This window comes from Apium graveolens, chromosome 4, assembly GCF_009905375.1.
Source record: "Apium graveolens cultivar Ventura chromosome 4, ASM990537v1, whole genome shotgun sequence".
NCBI lineage: Eukaryota > Viridiplantae > Streptophyta > Magnoliopsida > Apiales > Apiaceae > Apium > Apium graveolens.
In genome coordinates this window covers 201995927-202003941 of record NC_133650.1, presented here as the reverse complement: position 1 = coordinate 202003941, position 8015 = coordinate 201995927, and the positions used below count along the sequence as shown (strand labels likewise).

General features: G+C 37.3%; 1 non-coding gene across 1 annotated transcript; it reads right to left on the bottom strand.

Annotated features, from left to right (window-relative positions):
• Positions 1-6618: 6618 nt before the first annotated feature.
• Positions 6619-6725, bottom strand: LOC141722343 (small nucleolar RNA R71). Its single transcript, XR_012575363.1, has one exon. It is a non-coding gene; the product is annotated as a small nucleolar RNA R71 (small nucleolar RNA).
• Positions 6726-8015: the final 1290 nt, after the last annotated feature.

The window sequence follows — 8015 nt, the reverse complement described above, 5'->3', positions numbered from 1 at the left end:
TCAATCTTTGTAAGGATCAAATAAGTAGTTTAAAAGCTTGAACGCTGGGTAATGAAAGAATTGGATAATAAAAGAATCAACATTTCAGGGTTTCAAAGATTTGGGCTCTCAAAGCATAGGATACAATGGTTGAATGTACAAGTAATTCAGTTCAGTGTTTGGGTTTTTGTTTGCATGTATTAATGGAATAGTATCGTATACTTGAGGTTCGAGTTTGGGTTTACAATAATCAATGGCTTAGAAAGAATATGGTTCATGGCTCAAGAACAATAACTGAAATCAGGGTTTAGGTTTCTGTGCTTTAAAGCACTTGCAATGTCAACAAGACTATCAAGAATTACAATGTCTCGAGAAAGTTCAGAACACTTGCCTGGTATTAGCTTACTACTCTGCACTGACTTCCAATCACAACCGTCTTACTCTTCAACTATCTGTTTTCCTTTCCTACGTCTTGCCTTTTCTGCTCACATATCATAAGTATCTATCAATCATCAACTCATAGAGTTCTATTCAACACACACTTCTATCTACCCTTCGTTTTACCCAAATCCGATTAACGGATTGAAATCTATGCAATAACGAAGTAAACACCGAATATATAGACCGATAGTCAAACAACAGGTCACGTATAACACATAATACATCACGTAATCAATGACATATCATTTATAAAGAAGTCTCGGGTCATAAATGTGCTTTCGGGTATTTAAAATAATTTTTAAAACATTTTTCGGAATTAAAACGGGTCGTTGGATCAATTTCGGGTTAATAACCAGGGTTCGGTTGACCAATTCTGGCTCCGAAACAATTTTAGAATAATTATCGAGCCTTGAAAATAATTTAGAATAATATTTTAAAGCTCGAAACTATTTTTCAAAATTTTTAAATCATTTTTAATAATTAAATCTAATTAAATAATTAATTAAAAATCAATTAATAATTAATTAAATCAATTAATCAATTAATTTTCGAATTAATTGACTAACTAATCAATTAAAAATTAACTGAAATTAATTAACTAATTAATTCAGATTTATTTGTGAATTAAAAATAATTTTCGGAATTAAAATAATAATTTTTAGAATTTTCAGAAATTAAAAATGAATTTTTATAATAAAAATAAATAAGAAATATGATTTTTAAACATTTTATAAACAGGAATCCTAAATTTGCAAAGTCTGCAAACCTCAGGGACCTAACTGCATCGTTTTCAAAAGTTGGGGTACCAAACTGTAATTTTCCAGCTCTTCGCCGGAAAACAGTCGGGTTCGCCGGAGAACACGTTCCCGGCGTCCTCACCCCACCAACACCTCCAGATCACATCTACACAACATCAGGAACACAACCATGCAATCAATTCATCCTAACAATCCCTGAGTTGGCCGGAATTTGGCCGTGAAGTTTTCCAGTTTCCGGCGAACATCGGAAAACTTCAAAACACAACTCCCTTCTCTACTGACCTCCTTGGTTCATGAAACTTATACGACTAGATTGCAAATTTCACAGAGAACACAACCCACTATAACACATCATCAATCTATCACAGAATAAGAAACCCCCAAATTTCAATTAAGAACATTCATACGGGTTATAAACCCTAATTTTAAAATTCGAAAATCAAACTCAAATTTGAACATGTTATTGAACTCCAAATCAGACGTATGACATATGAAAATCATCTGGAAAACAAGCTCTACAACATGCAATCATCAAATCATACAAACAATCATTCGAACAAAAATTCATATTTTTAATAAAATAAATTCGAAAATAAATAAATTTTTAGAAATTAAACCTTTGATTCTGCAGTGAAACAAAGCTCAGAATCTGATAGAACACCTCAAATCCTTCGTTTTGGTTACTCAAGCTTTAAAAACAGAGATCGGTAACGCCTTCGTTTTGCTGTTTGATTCTTAGAACAGTTTATGAATATAAGATTTTTCTCTGTAAAATTATATAATTATCTTTCTGCAATTGATTTTTATACGAAATAAAATACGGTAAAAGGCTATTTATAATTATGGAAAATTAGTATCCCGTTGGATCATTTCGGATATAAAATGGTACGTTTATTTATAAAAACTGATCCAAACGGTATCGGTTTTCAGGATAATTATCCAAATCAGTACAGCTTGTACTGCGGTCTTGGTCTCAGCACCCAGTTACACGTACTACGAAGTGATAATTGGGATAGTTTAATAAAAAGCTCCCATTTATCGAAAATACGGGTTTTATTAATATACCGAAACGAATATTGTATCGAAAATGTTATGCCGGGACCCGCGCAGGACAAACCGTACGCCGGATCGAAAAAGTCAAAACATGGAAAATGCTCGGAATATTACAATTAGGCTAGGAAGGAGTTCTCGGAAGAGTTTCGGGTTCCAAAAACGTAACAACGGTTGACGTCGGTTGGTTCCCATTTTTATAAAATAAATTTTAATTACCCGGAAAAAGATTTTAAAAATTTCATATGATTCTTATAAATCTATAAATCAACATAAAAATAATTAGGAAGATATGACAATTATCTATATTTTATTTTGGACATATAAAATTAAAATACTCAATTAATATTATTTTTGAATATTCAAGTACATATATCACTTAACAATTAATTCACAAAATAGATACTGAACACACATAATAATTATTTAATATCGAAAATAATTACACGATATATCCCGGATATTACATCCTTCCCCCCTTAAAAGGATTCTGTCCTCAGAATCTCCTAAGAAAACAAATGAGGATACTTTTCTCTCATATCACTTTCTAACTCCCAGGTTGACTCTTCAACCTTTGGGTTTCTCCACAATACTCTTACTAACTTTATCACTTTATTCCTCAATACTTTCTCTTTTTCCTCTAAAATCTCTATTGGATTCTCTACATATGATAAATCTGCCTGAAGCTCTATTGGCTCATATTCTATTACATGCCTGGAGTCTGGATTATATTTATTGAGCATCGATACATGAAAAACATTGTGAATGTGCCCCATGTGCGAAGGTAACGCCAATTCGTAAGCGACTTTGCCAACGCTCTTTAGGATCTCAAAAGGTCCGACATATCTTGGGCTTAGCTTCCCTTTCTTCCCAAACCTCGTTAGTCCTTTCCACGGTGATACTTTTAATAATACCAAGCTCCCTTCTTCAAATTCCATGTCTTTCCTTGACTGGTCTGCATATCTCCTCTGACGATTTTGTGTGGCTATTAATCTCTTCTGGATAATTTCAACAACTTCCTTTGTCTGTTGCACCAATTCAGGTCCGAGTATTTTGCGTTCTCCTACTTCGTTCCAATATAATGGAGATCTACATTTGCGTCCATAAAGGGCTTCATAAGGTGGCATTCCAATGCTGGCATGATAACTGTTGTTGTAAGCAAACTCTACCAGGGGTAAATGTTCGTCCCAACTTCCTTTGAAATCAATAGCACAAACACGTAACATATCCTCGATTGTCTGGATCGTTCTTTCACTTTGGCCATCCGTTTGGGGGTGATAAGCCGTACTCATATTCAGTCTTGTTCCCAAACATTCTTGAAAACTCTTCCAGAATCTTGAATTAAACCTTGGATCTCGATCAGATACGATAGACACTGGAACTCCATGACGAACTACAATTTCTTTTAGGTACATATGGACCAACTTGTCGAGCGAAAATCTTTCATTTATAGGCAGAAAATGAGCTGAGTTGGTAAGTCTATCCACTATAACCCAAATGGCATCATGATTAGCTCTTGTCCTTGGTAATCCAACTATGAAATCCATGGTAATATGTTCCCACTTCCACTCTGGAATCTCCAATGGCTGTAGCAATCCGCTTGGTCTTTGATGCTCTGCTTTAACTCTCTGACAGGTATAACATTTGCTAACCCATTCTGCAATTTCCCTCTTCATATCTGGCCACCAATAATTTTTCTTTAAATCTCTGTACATTTTGGTACTCCCTGGATGGATGGAATATCTTGAACTATGTGCTTCTTGTAAAATTTCATTCTTTAACTCCGTCACTGGTGGAATCCAGATTCTAGATGAAAATCTCAAAATGCCTTGATCAACCTTCTGCGTGCATAATTCTTCACCTATCAAACAATTTATATCTTGATCCATTACATCTTTCTGACATTTCTTTATTTTCTCCAACAACTCCGGCTGGAAAGTCATACTGTACACTTTCGCTTTCTCAGGCTCGCAAACTCTAATTTCCAATTCCAATTTCTGAAATTCCTTATATATATCTTCAGGTACTGATAATTCATTTAACTTTTCCTTCCGACTTAATGCGTCTGCCACCACATTCGCCTTACCGGGATGATAATTAATCGAGCAATCATAATCCTTGATCAATTCTAACCATCTCCTTTGCCTCATATTAAGTTCCTTCTGGGTAAATATATATTTCAAACTTTTATGATCCGTGAAAATCTCACACTTTCCTCCATACAAATAATGTCTCCAAATCTTCAAAGCAAAAACTATAGCTGCTGATAAGTGGCATTTTATACCACTTAGAACGTCTTAAAATGGCTTAAATTGGTGTCTTGAAATCAAGTATTTTGTGTATTTGATGCGTTTTTCTAGTGTTTATGCATTTCAGGGTATTAGTTGCAATTCGGAGGAGGAATCATCAAGAATAAGCCTTGGCATGTGTTCATCATTGCGAGAGGAAAAGAACGGGCAGATTACGGTGAAGAAATGGAGCAAACCTGGATTTTTTCCAGTAGGGTCCTGCGCGCCCGCGCAGCAATGCTGAGCGGCCGCGCAGCAGCCTTGCGCGCCCGCGCAGAAATGCTGAGCGGCCGCGCAGGGTCGGGGAAAAGGATAAATTATTTTAGACTTCTACTTCTGTTTGGCTTCCAACTTCTATGTAATCTGAGTTTTATGGGACTATTATATAAGTAGATTTGAGACGTTTTCACAGAGAAAAAAAAGGAGATTATGTTTTAGATTGTGTTTTGCGCAAGAAGCGAAGGAGATAAGGAAGAAGACCGATTTAGCACACCGCAACGAAGAGGAAGCATATATTCTTGTGATTCTTGTTTCGTTGTAACGTTGGATGCTAGTTTTCTTGCTTTGACTTATTTACTCTTGTGACGTACTCTGTTTTAATATAATTAGTTTAGTTATTATTTTCTTGTGTTGTTTATCATGATTTCATATGAACCCATGATGGCGATAAGTTCTATTATGGGCTAATCGTGATCATGGGGTTACAACGGATTTATTATGAAATTCTTTAGTTAATTGTTTAATACTTTAGTGTGTGATGATTGCATGATATCTAGTATTGGTTGTGCGTATTCGTCTTATGTGCGTCGCGAACATATAAGATAGGGTGTTAATCTCTTGTGAAGCGACGGTGGATCTTGAGATTTAGAACTTGCCATGCTAGCATAGGTCCATGTACGTTGTGCATGATTAGTGGGTAACTCTAACAGTTTTATTTGCCCTATGTAATCAAAAGGAATAACTTGTGCTTAAATCGTTATGTTGTCAATTTCTGTAGACATATAGGAACTCAACATAATTGATGACTATTCAACTTCTATCTTAATTGTGGATGTTTGGTAGAATGGTATTAGTACAATGAAAGTTGGCTTTTATCAGTTCCGTGTTATTCGATTAATATCATCACTGTCACATGCTAAAGGTAATAACAATGGCTATAGAAGGAAGTAATAATGAAGTTGTGATCTCATGAGTGTTTTATTATTGATAAATTGAAGTGTTAGTTAAGTGGTTAATTAAGTAGTTAATTATAATTAATATTTAATCAACAATTTTAAGTGTTATCTTAACATTGAGAAGTAATCATACATTGGTGAGTGAGTTTAATTAGACAATAACTTAGTCTGAGTCTCTGAGGGAACGAACTAGAAAGTATTCTATATTACTTGCGAACGCGTATACTTGCGTGAATATTAGTGCATATTTTCGCCCTAACAAGTTTTTGGCGCCGCTGCCGGGGACTCGGCGTATTTGTTTAGTTTATGTACTTACCATCATTGGTCATTAGGACTCAGTGATTAGGACGTAGTAGTTAATTACTCTTTTTGGTTGTGTTTCAGGTACTTTAGCAAGCGTTTATGCAAACTCGTTCTCGTGCTCGCAAGAGGACCTTAGATACAGCTGAGGAGAAAGACGAAGTTCTTGATACTCCGGAGAAGTTAGATTTTGAGGATTCGGATTCAGGAACTGAGCAGAAAGAACCAGTAAACATGGGAGATCGTATTGTTCAAGCTGATCCAGCTCTTATGGATTTTTTTCGGCCTAAAATTGATGACATTCAGTCAAGCATCCTTCATCCGGCTATTCAAGCTAACACCTTTGAAATCAAGCCGGGCACTATTCAGATGGTGCAGAATTCTGTTTCTTTTGGAGGAGCGGCAACTGAAGACCCCAACATGCACATAAGGAATTTTGTCGAGATCTGCAGCACTTTTAAGTATAATGGCGTGACTGATGAGGCTATCAAGTTGAGGCTTTTCCCATTCTCACTGAGGGATAAGGCTAAAGACTGGTTACATTCTGAACCAGCTGGGTCCATCACTACGTGGCAAGATCTTGCGCAAAAGTTTCTGGTGAAGTTTTATCCAATGGCAAAGACTGCTGCTATGAGGAGTGCTCTTACTCAGTTTGCGCAGCAACCTACAGAATCTATGTGCGAGGCTTGGGAACGCTACAAGGAAATGTTGAGAAAATGTCCACATCATGGAATGCCGGATTGGATGGTAATCACTGGTTTTTATAATGGTTTGGGGGCCCAATCTCGGCCCATGCTCGATGCAGCAGCTGGAGGAGCCTTATGGGCTAAAAGCTATACTGAGGCGTATAATCTTATAGAGACAATGGCTGCAAACGAGCATCAAAACCTAACTCAGAGGATGACGTCAGGCAAGGTCGCAGGTATTCTGGAAGTTGATGCAGCCACCGCTATTGCAGCCCAGCTCCAAGCGCTATCAATGAAGGTTGATTCTTTGGCTACATATGGAGTTAATCAAATAGCTATGGTTTGTGAGCTTTGTGCAGGTTCTCATGCTACGGATCAGTGTTCTCTTGTCAACGAATCTGTTCAGTATGTGAATAATTATCAGCGACAACAGCAGCCTGTGCCAGCGACCTATCATCCTAACAACAGAAATCATCCAAATTTCAGCTGGGGAAATAATCAGAATGCTATTCAGCCACCATATCAGCAAGGATTGAGTAAACAGTTTAACCCACCTGGATTCCAGCAACCACAGCAGTATGCTACAAGGCAATCATATCCTCAACAGGGAAGTGCAGCTGCACCTACTAGTGCTGATTTTGAGGAACTTAAGCTGTTGTGCAAGAGTCAGGCGGTTTCTATCAAGACCTTGGAAAATCAAATCGGTCAATTAGCCAATGCAGTGCTCAATCATCAACCTGGCACTCTTCCCAGTGACACGGAAGTACCAGGCAGGAAGGAAGCTAAAGAGCAAGTCAAGGCTATTACCTTAAGGTCTGGAAAAGTAGCTGATGCTGAAAAGGCAAAAGAAGTCGAAGCTGAAGTTAGAGATGAAGAATCTAAGCAAAAGGAGAAAGTGGGGGAACCAAAGAAGACTACTATTGAACACACTCTGCCTGAGGCTAATACAGGGGAGAAACAGCTCTATTCTCCACCACCTTTTCCTAAGAGATTGCAGCAACAAAAGCTGGATAGACAGTTCGGGAAGTTTCTGGAGGTGTTTAAGAAACTTCACATCAATATACCTTTCGCTGAGGCTCTGGAACAAATGTCTAGTTATGCGAAGTTTATGAAGACTATTCTTTCAAGGAAGGTGAAACTGGATGACCTTGAAACCGTTGCTCTCACGGAAGAATGCAGCGCTGTTCTGCAGCAAAAGTTACCACCAAGACTGAAAGATCCAGGAAGCTTCACCATTCCTTGAACCATTGGCAATCTAACTTTTGACAAGTGCCTTTGTGATTTGGGAGCAAGCATTAATCTGATGCCCTTGTCGATCTTTAAAAAGCTGGATCTGCC